Source organism: Atractosteus spatula, chromosome 26 (genome assembly GCF_055471065.1).
Source record: "Atractosteus spatula isolate fAtrSpa1 chromosome 26, fAtrSpa1.hap1, whole genome shotgun sequence".
NCBI classification, from domain to species: domain Eukaryota; kingdom Metazoa; phylum Chordata; class Actinopteri; order Semionotiformes; family Lepisosteidae; genus Atractosteus; species Atractosteus spatula.
The window spans coordinates 5,150,689-5,166,958 of record NC_142731.1 but is presented as its reverse complement, the minus strand read 5'-3'; the positions used below and the strand labels follow the sequence as shown (position 1 = coordinate 5,166,958).

Sequence of the window (16,270 nt, the reverse complement as noted above, 5' to 3'; positions counted from 1 at the left end):
CTGTCAGCTGGCAGTGATGTCACAGAGAGACACACTGCTCCTCTGACTGATGCTAACTGTCCTGTTAGCTGGCAGTGATGTCACAGAGAGCTGCATTGCTCCTCTGACTGATGCTAACTCTCCTGTCAGCTGGCAGTGATGTCACAGAGAGACGCACTGCTCCTCTGACTGATGCTAACTGTCCTGTTAGCTGGCAGTGATGTCACAGAGAGCTGCACTGCTCCTCTGACTGATGCTAACTGTCCTGTTAGCTGGCAGTGATGTCACAGAGAGACGCACTGCTCCTCTGACTGATGCTAACTGTCCTGTTAGCTGGCAGTGATGTCACAGAGAGACGCACTGCTCCTCTGACTGATGCTAACTGTCCTGTTAGCTGGCAGTGATGTCACAGAGAGGCGCACTGCTCCTCTGACTTTTGCTAACTCTCCTGTCAGCTGGAAGTGATGTCATCTTTCACGTCTTTCACTTGAGAGAGCAGGAGTTAGAAGCTAGAGTGGGCTACATCCCCCAGTGGTGGAACTCATCTTGAAAAGTAAATGGCGCCCGTTTCCTTATCTGGTTGTTGCTTGGTGGGCGGCAGGTCATTTGGTTTATTTCGGGCCTCCGCCAGTCAGAATTCCAGGCAGCTCCCTGGCCACCGGCCACTGCCACATTCCACTCCCCCGGCAACAGATACAGCAGCCGCGTTGCCACGGCAACCCCATCGCAAAACAACCCCGGCCTGCCCAGCAGTGCAAAAGGCCACTTCTGGGCCTCCGATGAGGCAAGGAAAGCAGTGCCAGCAACTGCACCTTCAATTTCAGTCTTGCTTCTTTGTAAAACAACCAGTTCAGGCCGCGCAGGCAGATGAGAGAGAATCGGAGGCAGATGACTGTGCTTTGATATCACCGCCTCGTTATCGAGGTCCTGTTTTCAAGCTTGTGAGCCCGGTCAGTGGGTGCTTGTGAATGAATGACTGCACTGCAGAGGAAAGAGTGTGACCTGCTAGTGTACAAACAGCATCAGTGCAACGTGCATTGCCTAGTATTATGCTGCAGGCACGATGGCAGGAATATCCTATTTATCATACGCATGCTGTGCACAATAAACACTCATTGCACTTTCAGATCCTGGAACTACGTTTTCCCCGCTGAAACTGCCATAACATCTGGCCAGCAATGTAGCTTGCAATAAAGTAGCATGTGTGGATTAGAAAACCTTGGTAGCAGGCAAGAAGCACTGTTAGGAATGCAAAACCACAACTGTCTACAGCTGTCCTACTGTAAAACAGGCCTGCGGGGAATCCCCGATTTCCACTGAAAATCAGATACAAGTTAAGTATGATTTCCATTATACAGATTTATACCAAACATTGCCATTTCTGGCCTTAATTATTCAGAATTTGCACGGATTACTGCAAGTACCTTCCAACAGCAGCCAACAATAAATAATCAGGGAATGAGTTTTCAGATACAGACAGTATGAAAACAAATATAACCTGATAGCTATCAAAACCTCTGACATACAGTGGTCTTTCTCTTTGCAGTGCACAGTTCACTATTCTTCTAAATAACAAATATTTAAAAAGGCTTAAATGGAAATGACTCCCTCAATCTCTGGCAATGGAATATGAATTTTGCACAGGACTATCTGGCGGGAGGTGAAGCTGTATTCAAAACATTGCACTGGTTTTGAGCTGAGTCTATGGATTTGGGTTATTAGGACTTCATTCTGCTTGGGCCTTGATAAGCAGACCTCATGGCATTCCGAGATTTTGGATTTACGGCTTCAGAGACAATAAGTGACGACAAACACAGAGGAAACTCTGATTGCACCAGTCTGCCACTCCTTTTCCAGTGCTTCAGCACAGTTTCCATTAGCCACTGGAAAGGGTTGCTCTGGGCAAATTCAGTCACTCGCTGCAGTAAATTAAAAACAAAATTCCTGCCTGTACTGCAAGCTGTGCAACTACAGCTGTCATTAGCGGAGAAACAGAGACCTGAGTCTGCAGAAATTAACTCAAAATTCGAGGGTAACTGGCTAGTTTGAAGGCTGTTTGAGATGCAAGGCGGCCTTCACAGGAGCTGCCAGCGAGACCGAACGCTGAAACACACCAAATTGTGCAACACCGAATTTCCAGGAAACAAATTAACGATGAGCGCATTTTTAGAAGGAAGCTGGCATCTGGATGCCACCCAGTGAAAGAGAGAGAGTTTCTGCCAGTAAAAGAAAAAAATTAATGCTATTGGTTTAGCTGATTTTTAAGTACATCACCAAACTGCAAAAAGTGGAATGGGTTGCTTTGTGCATTTTTCGCGAAGGCCTGAGTTCTCTTATCATGAGTCACTGGCATCATTTTCATTTTGGAGCTCCGTTGCCACAACAAATCCCTCAACTCCCTGCCAAACGAAGTAACTTTTCTTTCTCAATCGATGGTCCCAAGACTGACAGCTTCAAGACAGGCACCCTCAGGAGGCAGCAGCAGACAGTGGAAACCTGTTGACAGCACGCTTCTTTCAGTCATTCTTTTTTTAGATAGCATTAACATTTCCACCGCCAGAGCAGAACCTGCTGCAGTTATATAAGGTCCCCAATTACACACCCATCCTAATAGGGGCCCACACGAGCTGAATGACCTGTGTAAAACGCACGCTCAAGGACACATTCATATTCACAGTTTGGCTATTTTGTTTCCAACATCCATACAATGTTAGGACGTGGCTAACATTTTGCAAAGATTTGCAGAACTTCTGCTTGTAAGAAAAATGTTAAAGTAAGATGATCAAATACAAGAAACTCTACCATGTTAAAAGAGTATTACATTTGCACAAATGATATATTGTTACTCTCTTTGTGAGGGACACCCCAAGACGCTATATTAGATATAGAGATTACGGAACGGTTGACGGATGGATGTCTTGGACACTTTCAATCACAAAAGAATTAAAAGCTTTTGATAAGTCTACGCCATGCAATTGCAACACAAAACGAAGTGAACAGAGGAGGTGGAGCATGCCTGAAGGTGGCGTGTTTTAAAACGTGCCGAGAATTTTTCTCACTGCGGTAGAGTGAAAAAACATGAAAGGGAGCGAGCCTAGAAATGGGGAAAGCGGTCGGGAAAAATCGTCCTGTCTGGCGCGACTCCCCCCCCCCCCCCCCTTGCCGTCTTTTCAGGCTCTTCAGCCCGAGATTAATTAGCGTCCGTCACGCAGAGCTACTAGAACTCACCCCTGTCCCAGACCAGGTGATGAAATGACTAGCCGGGAGCCAGGGACAGCTGTGCAGCTGCCGAGTCAACAGCTGTGTTTTCACAATAGTTTCAGTTCAAAGGCTGGAAGAGTCCACTGCCAGGGCCCAGAGTGTCCCAGCTGCCTGCCTGAGACACACAGGGGCCAGTCGCTCGGCAAACCCTACTCGCACTTCATGACCATACAGTGGAGACAGCATCCTCGCTTCCAGACTTCTCTGACAGCACTCCACACCTTTTGAAATGATCGCCATTTCTCAATAGAGATTCTTGGCGACAGAGCCGGCTCATTGTACACACATTGCCCTCAGACATTGCAATGCCACTTAAACCCACTGGACAACTTTCCCTTTTTTGGCTCCACTGCACCATTTTGATCCACTTTTGTGCTAGACTAAGGTTCCCGAGCGTTGTTTGAACAAAATAAAGGTGGTTTCCCTTTTCTTACTTACTCGTCGAAATCGAGTTCAGATGTGAAACCGTGACCATAGTGGAAGAAAACTGTGTGGGCTGGCTTAGTGCACGTCAGATAAGTACGAATCACAGAAGCATTGCAACCTACAGTATAGTACAACACTGAAAATGTCTGAGGAATAAATGTGGCAGAAAATCATAACCACAGCTGGCACAGTGCAGAAAGAACTGGCGTAGACTCTACTGAAACGCCGCATGGAATTTTTCCGCCAAACAAACTTAATGCCCTTCATTAGGACATGTATGGATTCATTCACTGGCTGATTAATGGCACCGGCTGTTTACCGAAGTTGTTTCAACGAAGGAATTCCAAGGAAGGAGCAGACTATCTCTGCTCTATACGGGAACTGCCAGGAATGAGGCACGCCCTTGAGTTGAATCGATTCTTGTTTGAGCGTGAAAAAAGGATTTTCCGCAGCTCATATTCAGGGAAATCCTCATGACCTATCACTTGATGCTGGAAAGAACTGTAGCGAACCACGCTGCCTGCCTTTGAGTTTTTTTATCGGTTAAATTGCAGGCAGCTTGGCTGGTGTTTTCCTGTTGAAATGAGAACCACGTCCATTGTGCTGCCCAGCACACACTAGCCAGCATCCACCCCGTGATAACGGTTTGGCCCCGAAACAAATGTAGTTTTGCCCCAAAACAAGAAAAAACAACACATGTTACCATGGTGATCTCCCGGGAGCTCTGGGAAACAATTCTCCAAGGGATTCTTTCATCATCACATCTAAACACAAATATTTCAATCACTGGCTTTCCTGAAAAAAATAATGGAAGTCTCCTGATGTAAGAATTCTTTTGCCCATGTTGAGAAAACATTTACCACCACAGTAAGAATGCATGACACACCAAGCCAAATTCCTGATTCTGCTGGACTGGAGCTGCCTTCCTTTAGTGACTGGTATTGTGTCGGATACATGTCATGTTGATATCAAGACTGCTCACTTTACTGTATAGAAAGCTTTGGTGTGGTAAATATAGCTACGATTCCTCTTTATAATAGTTAATATCAATTAATCAGTTGCCAACTTGCCGTTTCTAACACTACCAGGGATACTGTTTGCAGCTGAGTTTTTCTGATACATCAAAGCCATACAGAAGAGATCCCAGATGTCCAGAATGACATCAGTATTTCATTTCACCTTGAGGGAAGTGGTTTGGCTTAAATTGTCTCAGATTTCTGGTTTAAAAGGAAACAGATAAAACAGTGGTATCTTCGCCTGTATCAGAATTTCCGTTTAGCACTTGGGCAAACACAGTCTATTCTGCCAAAGTCATCAAAAGCTTGGATCTGGTGACTGTGTTGCCATAGTGATGTGGTGTTTTGGTTTCCGATTGTAGTGGGCGTGAGCACCACAGCTTTCGGGGAGATTTATAACCATCCAGAGACCCATGACCATCTCTCTCAGTTGCAGGGTCTCCCATGAGGCACTGGGTTCTCAGACTCCCATGATGCCTGCATTCCAGAGTGTTGTACTGTATTTGGAACCCTCATTACATCACTCACCTCCTAATGCCTGATGGGAGAACTAGTCCCATCCCAAAGCAAACTAAAATCCTTTAAAATGTTATGAGCTGAACCCTGTTATATTTTTGTGTGTCAACACACATATAAATACATGAACAGTACGAGTCTGTGGTTTATGTGTAATTCTTAGAGAAAGTAAACACCATAAAACAAATGTCAGACAACACCACACTGAACAGCAAAAACAAAAAACGTCCTAGGACTGTCACCAATCACATGTTCTTATTAGGATGTGTTTTGTTGTGCTGTGTGATAGCTCTTATCAAGGATCTTTCCCTGGGCTGTGTGCTTGAACGTCTGGAATGGTATGTGCAGAACTTTGCTCCTGATTTCCATGTAACCAGCGTTTGTCAGATCCCATCTTAAAATCCTGGAACTTTCTTTCTCCTCCTTTCTGTTTCCATACTTTCCTTCCCCCTGCAGGGCAAGTCCCAACACATTGAGCTGCTGCTCCAGATGTGGCTGAGGAAACTTCTGACTTCTACCCATTTGCGCATTTCAAAGGGGCTGAGTTAATGTTCACACCAGAGCACTGCCAATGTATTGCCTCGAGCCATGAGCTGTCAATTTAGCTGACAGCAACGTCTCGCTGGTAGACTCGTCTCGAACCATGTCGTGTTTTTAATATAACAAAAAAATCAAGAGACCTAGAAATATCATCCTCACTTTGTTCAATACAAGCTTCACAAATCAATTCCAGATCTGCACTGAGCCTGTAGTATCATGCACATATGGCAACTATTTATGTAGTTCAGGTGGGCAGCTGCGTCAGCATGCGTAGGCTGCAAAGGAACAAGTAATAGGTTTATTCCATGCTGAAAAAAAGAAGAAAGAGAACACAACGTTTCGGCCGTGGAGCCTTCTTCAGGTGAAGAAGACACCTGAACACCTGAAGAAGGCTCCACGGCCGAAACGTTGTGTTTTCTTTCTTCTTTTTTTCAGCATGGAATAAACCTATTACTTGTTCCTTTGCAACTATTTATGTATTCCACAAACACAGACCACTATATATGTACGAAGAATAAAAATAAATATATACATTCAAGAGTTCCTTCCTCGGTTCTCCAGTGCCGGGGGGAGAGTTTGGGCACTGCCCTCTGAGCCTGGCAGACAGTCGATCAGTTCTGCGGTTGGCTCTAATTTAAGAAGTACCCCTTGAAAGCAGATCATTCCAGATCCTGCATTCGGAATCAAAGTGCAGGTCTACTCTTTTACATAGTCAAAGAAGACTTCAACCTCAGTTCCAAGCCTCACTTCCAAAGTTCAGGATTAAGAACACATTCCTGGGATCTTTCCAGGTATCTGTGTTTGGATGATGAAGAATCTTTTCTGTAAACGAATTCACCTGCAGTACGTAATGCTTTTATGGGGTAATTTCGATTGTTATGTCTATTGCATGTTACTGCTACAGAACACAGACTGGGCACCACAAAGCATTTCTTTCTGCTTCTGCTTAGATCTGTATGGAGCCCTGTTCTTTATTTATGGGGTGGTGTCCAGGAAAAAGAAATTCATCCTTTAATAAAAACACTGCAGAAAGGGAGAAGTTTTATTAAATTACCATCAGCAAAAACTCTGTAAACATGTCTTGAATAAGCAGCTCAGACTGTGGACTCAAATATGTGGAAACTTACAGAACCCTATACGTAATGAACACAAATGCCTGCACTGTCTTGATAGTGACTACATCATTGTAGTAAATAAGCCACACAAAGTACTAAAAGAGTTGGTGATACAGATTCAGCTCTCAGAATACTGTGACCTTTTCTGCCCCGCTCAACCAAACACTAAAAGAGATGAGTTGAATTTTATTTTGTGTTTTTCCCAGACAATCAGGCTTGATGTTATCACAGTGTATTCTTCTAGCCATAGGAAAGGCAGAGTGAGGTGAAAGAGAGCCCATTGAGATCATGGAGAAAGTATTGTAAAGAATAGGAAGATGGGGCAAACATACTGTATTAATGCACACTGTTAAATTCAAATGTTAAATGTATGCAATGTTAAAGCACCAGGAACACTTCAAAAGTACCATGGAAATTTGCCTTGCTGTATGAGGCATGCCATATACTAAAACAGAATAATTCCTTGCATTTGTGCAGTGTTTTTCACCCCCAAAGAATCCCAAATAGCATAGAGCAAGCGACACACTTTACCAAACTGGGTGATGCCTCACAACACAACAGATAGAAATGTCTTCACCTATTGAATTAAAGGAAAACTTTATAGATCTCCAAATCCCTCAAGTTACAAACAGTGGCAAGGGACCTTTAAGACCCAAACAGTCAGGACCTCGGTTTATCAGAAGGGTGACACCTTTGACATCACCACATTGCCAGTCACCCTATACTGGGGGCATGGGACTGGAAACTTTGGCACCATCTACTGGTCCACCAGCACCTCTTCAGCAGCAGCCTGAGGTCCCCCATTCCAGCCCTGACCAGTCTGCGAGGTGGTAACGCTATACCACGCATGTTACATTTAAATACATTTCTTTCTTTCAGAATAGAAGCGATCCTGTTTCAAGTTCACATGCACGTGAAACCCTGACAGGAATTGCCGCGACAAACAGAATGGCCATAAGGACACGGGATTATTAATAGCTGCTTGCTGGTGGAACAGAAACATGCTCCCCCCCCCCCCACTCACAGCGCACAGGCGAGAAAAACACTGCCTTGTCCTTGATCTCGCACAACTAACAGGACGGGTTTATCGCCCTAATCCACCGCAGAAATATTTAAAAATAGCCACGAGAATGAGTGTGCTTCTGGGGGCTCTAGCCCCTCTTGTCCGTACGGGAAAATGGGATTTGCTGTTTTGTTGAACCTTGCTGTCCTTGCCTCACCCTTCAAAACAAAACTGCGCATGGATTACTGCTTCACATTCAACGTTGGAGGCTTTTCCAAATTCCTTCGTCTGCTGCAGTTTTATCTGCATTTGACCACCATTCAGCACAGCAAAGAAGACGACATCAGGCCACCTGGTTCTGCTCCAGTGACTAAAAGGTTTCTCAGGAACCTAAGTGGGTGATTTGTAGAATTCCCGCACTCTTTCTCCGTGCTGAAATGGAATTTGTTTCATTTACCTTTTACGACAAAGTCGTGGAAAAGGAAATGGTGTGCACAGCAGTTTTGAGTAAACCAGTAGGCCTTAATATCTCTGCGGGGCCCTGTGCAATGCTATACACATACGCCACCAGAAATAAAGACAGAGGCAGTGCAAAAACTATCTGGAGTCCTAGCACGAGAATGTCGGGGTGTGCCTTGCACTCATTGGTTGAGCAGTAAGTCAATTAATTACACCAGGGGGCGGGCACTGGACTTTAAGATGCTGGGCAGTGCAGCCACAGAGAATTAAGCACAGGAAGGAAATGACAGAGAAAGAAAATGCTTCTTGTGTTAAAGTATTACTGTGAAGAAGGAGTGTTTATGTACAGTAGCATGCAAGAATCCCTTGTGTTCTTTGTTTTTATTAATGAAACTACCGTGTTTAAGGCCAAAGTCTCCAGTCCCTCTGATGCAGCCTGTCACACAGCTGGAGACAGGAAGCTGAACAAGGGCTATCCCATAATCCTGCCCAGAAGCTACACGACAACCTCCTATCCAAACCTTCAGTAGTGTCCACTACCACTGCACCACACAAAAACATTACACAGAACCATGATGGACATCAGACAGAGCTCTTCAAACATTTTTTGTGAATGTGATAGATGGACTATAAGGCTGCAGTTATTGTGTTTTATTTTAGTCCTTTCCTACATAACAGGATGTCGGCCTTGTCTTGGAGCAGCCGAATGTGGTTAGAGCTGTTGTTCCCAGGAAAGCATTCCGGATATTACATTTAAATCATCCCCTTGTACGGTATTGTGGGAATCAAGGTCTACTTTTTTAGCGCAGCTCATTTACCCTCTGAACTCAAGGCACCTTAATGATTCTCAATTAACACGTTCCAAACATCCTGGGTTTGTGAGCAACAGAACCGAGAGCACACGCACAGGAAAGCAAGTCATGTCTGATAAAGTTTAGGCAATGTTCGGAACAGCCCCTCATTTCAAGCAAGGAAAACCCTTGGAAATTAAAGATGATTTTTTTCCACAGGCCCGGACAATCAGGAAAGTCTTTTTTTGTCCCTATTTTTAGAACTGGAGTCTTTCTCCGTGGCCTCCCTCCTAAATGCGATTTTGACTGGTCTCCAGCTCTCTCCTCTCTCCATCTGCTCGGTGGATGTGTCCCTTATTCCCTGGCCTCTTGTAACAACAGCAGGCAAAGCTGATCTTGTTTTTGCCAAGAAAGCATTCGTTTGCTAACTTGAGAAACAGAGGCTGCTAAGACTAGCCACTGTAAATAACTTTTTTTTTTCTTTTATACTTTTTCGCCTTTTATGGGCCGGTTCACAGCTGACGGACGAGGGAAAAATTATGGTAAAAAAAGACGGAGTGGGAACGAGCGAGTTTTTTTTCCCCACTTTCCTCCTATTACGTAATGCTGGAAAATGTGGCTGACTGCTGGTTTCAAAGCTCTGCTCAGTTGTTCAGGGTGTAAAAATAAACTATGATGCAATAATTCAGAAGGTGGCATGGTGGCGCAGTGGTCAGCACTGCTGCCTCACAGCGCTGGGGCCCTGGGCTCAGTTTCAGACCTGGGGTGCTGTCTGTGTGGAGTCTGTATGTTCTCCCTGTATTGCTGTATTGATGCTCCAGTTTCCTCCCAAGTGCCAAGACATACTGGTAAGCTGATTGGCTTCTGGGAAAACTGTCCCTGTTGTGCGCACGTGTCAGTGTCTGTATGCTGCTTGCTGGGATAGGCTCTGGCTACCCTGCAACCCAGAGCTGGATGAATCAGTCAGAAAATGGATGGATGGATGGGTGGGTGGAATACTTTGGATCATCTTCCACAGTGTTCGAAGGTGGATTTTTTCAGTTTCAGAGAAAATAAAATCAGGGACAGCTGGGGATGAGCAAGGCAAGCAGAACATTCATTTTGTCGACCTTCAACTCAAGATGGGTGGTTAGCACCTGTCTATGATGCTGCAGGGGATTCGATAAGGAAAAAAAAATGAAGCCTTATAGAAGAGATTAATGAGGAATGACCTGAAGGTTATTTTAAATGCATACTCCAGGAATGCCGTCACACACCTGTATTCCCCATCCACAAGATTCAACTTAAAGGCAACTTCAAACTTTTTTATGTTTTGAAAATACCTTAATCTTAATTATTAAGGTTTTTATCAGCAGTACGTGAGTTTGTAACTTAATATGCAAGAAGTACATGTCTGAAAGCAATACATTATGCATTATAATACATATAAAAATACAACATTTTCTATAAATTTAACAATAAAGTTTGAAATAAATTAATTGTTGAACAAACACTTTACACCTGCGAGTGTCTTGCCTTGACTTAAGTACAGCAATCAGTACTTATGTCTGGGGGGATTATCAAGTGTAACAGCAAATTTAGAAATAGGGTTTGAAGTAAACAGAAATCTTAAAGGACGTTTTGATAAAACTAAAACTGAAGCAGTGCGCATTCTACATTTCCCAAACAAAAAAAAACACACCGAACCCCCCGAAGTCACAAAATCCAAACTAAACCTATTAAACTTCTTTCGAGCTCTCTTACATTTCCATCCTGAAAGATGTGGGTGGTGCTTGCCGGTTTCTTTGCCTTTGCTCTTCATTTGGGGCACAAAAAAAAAAAGGATGAGAAAAGAGCAAGTCTGTCTGGCAGCTGGACACATTTGCTGCTCTGCAAAAGGTTACCCAGCCCCTTTCATGCAAAGCTGAAATGTGTAACATGTCAGACATTAATTCTTCCTCCAAGCGGAGGGGGGGGGGGAGGGAGGGGAATGCCAAGCACATGAATCAGGGTGCTAACTTGGTACTCAGGATCCCTGTCCTCCGATCATCTTCTCAAACAGAGACGGCCAAGTCCAAGGCAAACTCCTTAAACAAAGGGAGCCAGTAGAGCTGCAGTACAGGGAGTCTCTTAGGGAGTACCTGCCCTGTGCCAGCTCCTTAACTCACAGAAGCTGGCACAGTGGTAAAACACGCACACTCGTGCCAGCCTGAAGCGCTGCTTCATGCAGGCACCGTTACAGAGAAACGCACAGGCAGCATGCTTCAATCACTACTGCCGTTTCAACACAGCTGACGCTTTAAATAAAAAAACAAAGTATTCTCTCTAGGCACAATTATGATGTTTTTAGTATTTTCAAAATTTTGCTCTGAACTGTCTTATAGGTTATAACCCTGGGACTCATGTGTTACAGTACTCCAGAAATCTTGTGTGTTCCAAGGAAAAAAAAATGAAGGGAAAATCTTGCACGCTGTTTGAGTACGTCTTTCTTAATATGGTTCAGGACGAGACTCGCGAGATGCGATGTCTGGCTTGTGTTTGCTAAGCCGTTTGGCAGGAGGCGTCTGGGAATGACTCCTGACGTGCTGTCTCATCTGTGCCCTCCGGTTCTTCATTGTACTTTTTATTTGATTAACTGGAGGTGATCCAGTTAATCGCACAGGAATCTTGCATGCCACTGGTTCTCTAGGAATGCTCTTCGCCTCCACTGATGAAGGGTATTGAAATTGGCGGATTACTCAGGAGGTATTGTGGCTTTCCCAGACTCTGTCAGCCCCTTCCTGGAATGCTGTGTGTCTCTCCTCGTATGTATGCTTACAGCGTGTTAATGAGTGCAGAGGAAAGGGAGGAGGCCCCCTGTGTTATTGTTTTAATCTATGAAGTCAATCAAGTACAGCCGCTCCTCAGATGAGCACTCCTACTCTCTGGTCAGATGTCAGTGCAGGCAGCAGACCATCACTTGTCTTCCAGAAGAGTAGGGGGCCAACTGAAGCAAAACTGCATGTCACATGTTCCAGTGTCTTCGAATTTCGGGCAGTTTTGTTGTTCAGCAAGCCTCTTGGGTCTTACTAAAGCAGGACTGCTGTCGGTTATGGAGTTTTGACTTGTGGGTCTCGTGGGCTGAGGTTTTGATTACTTGATTACTTGATTTGACACGCCAGGCACAGCGCTTGAACTGATTTAGCCCTAGTTCCGAAGATAAAGCAGTGAGGTGCTCATCCCATCGAGCGGTTTGTCCCTGCAGAGCAGACAAGGCAGCGCAGTGATCTGTGTAGCAAATCACAGAGCGAAAGGAAGGCCCCGGCCAACAGTCTGAAGCGTGCCGTCTCAGGCACGTGGCTCACGAGGCAGGCAGGAGCTCGCGATAGTGAAAAGCAGCAAGCTTCGCCTCCCAGGCAGCACTCCTACAAAACCAAGCACGACCATCTGGGGCTCTTCATTCAGAAGGGGAACTGGATTTCCAAAGTCGGGATCGCTTTGGAACCCATTCTTGAGGATTAGCTTGCAATCCTATCTGCTATGTGGCATTAATTCACGACTTCCATGAAACAGGTCCGTTCCCTATAAGTAGAGCTTATAGGATCTAAAAAATATAAAACATATAATAAAGGCCAGGAAAAGTGGGTTGTTCCAGTTCCCAGTCTTGAGCCTTTAATCCAAAGCAATACCATCGCCCCCCATCGCCCCCTCATGAATGAATTTAACCCTCCTCCCACGCCTGACTCAAACCATGTACCCTGCCAGCACCATCGTCATCATCATCCAAGCTTTGCGAAGGTGCGGCAGTCCTGAAAGACTCATCTCGGGGCAGAGGTGAGCTCTGTTCTGCCGCCCCCGTCAAGGACTGCCTGATTCATTACTGTCATTTAATCTGACACACAAGCTCCGGCAGAAAATAGAGCAGCCAGTCCAGCCCTGAGAGGGAGTGGCTGCTGATTGTGTCCTGGTGAACACGAGCTTTTTGGATGCTTTTTTTTTTTTTTTGCTGCTGCTGTATTTTAGTTTTCTGGGCTGCAAAAACAACCCCAGCTGGAATCCACACTGTGTCACCTGCCTCCTATTAAGGGAAGAGGTTTGCAAACGCCTGTACTGAGAAACCCTACAAAAGCTCTTAAAGGTCCCACCAAAAAAAGCAAAGAACAAGCTTTGCAAGATACACGGTCAGTCTTCCAAGTTATTTCATGTCATCCCTTGCTTGCTCTGCAGCTGGACCCCTCCAGATGTAGTGTTTAGACAGCAGCAATCTTCTGTATATGGATCTAGAAAGGCTATCACAGATAAACAGTCCTTCTTTCTCAGGCAAACATTGTTAAAAAAGATTCTTCATAAGCCTTCCTGAGCTAGCAGGACTGGATTTGATCCTAGTTTTTGCGGGCTTGGGTCCAGCCTGGACTCCACCATCACAGGCCAAGCCCCATGAATACCACAATCGCAAACAGCCAGGTTGACTGGACTAAGGCAGCTGAAGTGCGCTTTTCAAGGATACAGAAACACTGTCCGCATTGATATGAGCCCACTCTGTGAATTGGTCCAGAACCTTCACCATCCCATGCTGTTCCAGAGTCAAATTTATCTGTGATTGTGCTCTTCTGCCGTACGCTATCCTACATTCCCACTAAATCCAGCTGCCCATTGAGACTAACGTCCAGGAACGCACAGATTAAAGTACAAAAACAAAATTTAGGCAGGGCATTACTTCCCTTTCAAATTCAAAAGTAGAAACTTAAAATAAACTAAGCTACAGAAAGAAATGGCATTACAATTCAAATGAAATTCAATTTGTTCTTGTCCAGAATATGAGTTGACTGCAGCTCTTTCAGACGGTACGCTGCGTTTTACAGGACCATAAAATCCTGCTGTCGCTTTAAAGCTAATGTGTGAATCCAACACTTTCTCAAAGTTATCTAAACTGTTTTCTTTTTAAAAAAGACAGAAGGGAATATGGAACTGTAGTTTGCTACTGCCTGTAAATAGCAATTGATAAGGTGTCAGAAGATAAAATACTAGGCAACATAGTATTTAAAATAAATATAATCCGAATGTAACGACACAGTCCAGATTAGGTTACTAGAGTGCTTTATCTACTAATCAGATCATGACCAGATTTACAACTTCAGCACTGATCCTGAGCTGCTTTCAGCAATATACTTAATTAATGCATCTTAATCAATGCATGGTTAGCATGTGTGTTGTGTTTTGCTTGATAAAAGACTGATCTAAGCAAAAAACAAATAAAACCCTTATATTGAAGGATTCCCACAGGCTCGTAGTTTGTACTTTTAAAGTAAAAACCTGAGCATAGCTCATCACATTTCCGCGAACTGCCTTACACGTAACCTGTACACATACCAGACGAACTCAGACTACTGGCTTGCAGAATCCAATGTGCTGTGTGAGTTACTATTTGATTTATTTTACCAGAAGAGATGTGTAGAGGCGGCAACACAGACGAATAACATTTCAGTCCAGGAGCTGGGTTTCTGTCCTCATGCTTACTGTCAGAGGAAGGAGTGATTGAGATTATTAAACACGATGCCAGAGTCAAAAGTAGCTCAGCTCTGATGTGGAAACTCGGAATGGTTTGTGTCGAAAGCTGTTAGACATTACAGCATGCGAGTCAATAAAGAGAAACAGCACTGGAGCTGAAACCAGTGTCTTTTGAGCTGGTCTTTTTTTCCCCTAAAAGCCTGATCACAGTCTTATTTTCCATTTCTGAAAAAGAAATTGCAAAGCAGGCCCACAGATGGCTTCCATAAGGCTTAAATACAGATTAAGTCACGGATTTCAATGACCTCAGAATAAGAATATGCAACTCCAAAAATACGAACAGGTAACCAAACAAAAGTACACACATCAAGGGCACAATTAATAAAAGGCACTAGTGCAATAGGTAGATTCAGCAATGGCAAAACAACTAGAGTTTAATTAAAGATCTAGTAACTGATATGTCTTCTAAAAAGAGAAAAAAACAGAAGTGTCCATAAGGTTTATTTCCATCCTCATATAAAAATAATACCTACCACTAGCAATCGAATCCTGTTACTACTAACAATATTAACATCTGTAGTACATATTTACTATGTACTATTTCTCTTTCCTAAGGGGTTTGTCATTGGTGTTTTGGAAAAAAACCAAACCCTTAATGTCTCATAATACATTTCATGCAAAAAACAAAACTTACACAACAACATTTAGTGCCATTTAGAAGAAGATATTTATATTTATTTTTCTGATCGTTTTATTCAAAGTGACTTACATTTCCATTGAAATCTACAACTGTAAAGATGTGGGTGAAGTAACTTTCTTAATGGTTCTACAGCAGTATTTCACCTGGGATTCAAACCCACAGCCTCCTAGTTACAGGTCTAGAACCCTCCACACTCCTCCACACTGCTAAAGATAAGCATTTCGGTTGAGCAGAAAACCACATACCAGGCTAACAGTGAAATTATTTTTAGTTGTATTTAAACTAACAGTATAACTAATCTGTCAATATACCATTGGTGCTTTTATAATTTTGAAGCCGCCTAAATGTATTTTACTAAAAAACAATCATACAAGACACTGATCCCGCAGTACCACAGTTCAGGGAAGCCAGCGCCTAACCTAGCAAACAGACTACTGACATACAAAAAAAAACACATTGGCAATTTTCAAAGCAGGCTTATTTAGCATCATGTCTGACTGGGTGAAGTTTAACAGTGAAAACTTGGCAGAGCAAATACAGGATCCTCATTTTTCTACACCAGCTTTGAACCTCTTTTCCTTCCTTTTATCATCGCACCTCGGGGACTGCACACAGCAGCTCCCTTCTTCAGCTCAGACCAACAATTTTCGCTCAAGGTGCTGCAAAACGACTACACCAAGACAGCACCTCTGAGCGTATGATCGTTTTCCTGCTAACTTTAGCTAACACTGAGCTCTGCAGCACACACACCAGGAGAAGTCAGGACGTGCCTTTTGAAAGTCTGCCGGCTCGAATCAGCGCAGCGTTTCTGGTGTCTGTAGCGTCTCACAGTGCTACCCTGACTGGACTGTGAATTTACTTTGTCTTGTAATTATTGTACCTAATGCTTTAGCAGACCTCTAGCACCTATCCTGTTCACACTGGGTGCCAGTGGGCATTTCTGTACATTGCTGCTGAATTCAGACAGCAGGTGGCTTATGCTAAATCTACCCCCAATG

At 44.0% G+C, this 16,270-nt stretch overlaps 1 protein-coding gene across 1 annotated transcript in view; it reads right to left on the bottom strand.

Annotated features, from left to right (window-relative positions):
- Nucleotides 1–16,270, bottom strand: part of cavin1a (caveolae associated protein 1a) — a 32,747-nt gene that overhangs the window by 12,942 nt on the left and 3,535 nt on the right. The window lies entirely within an intron of this gene.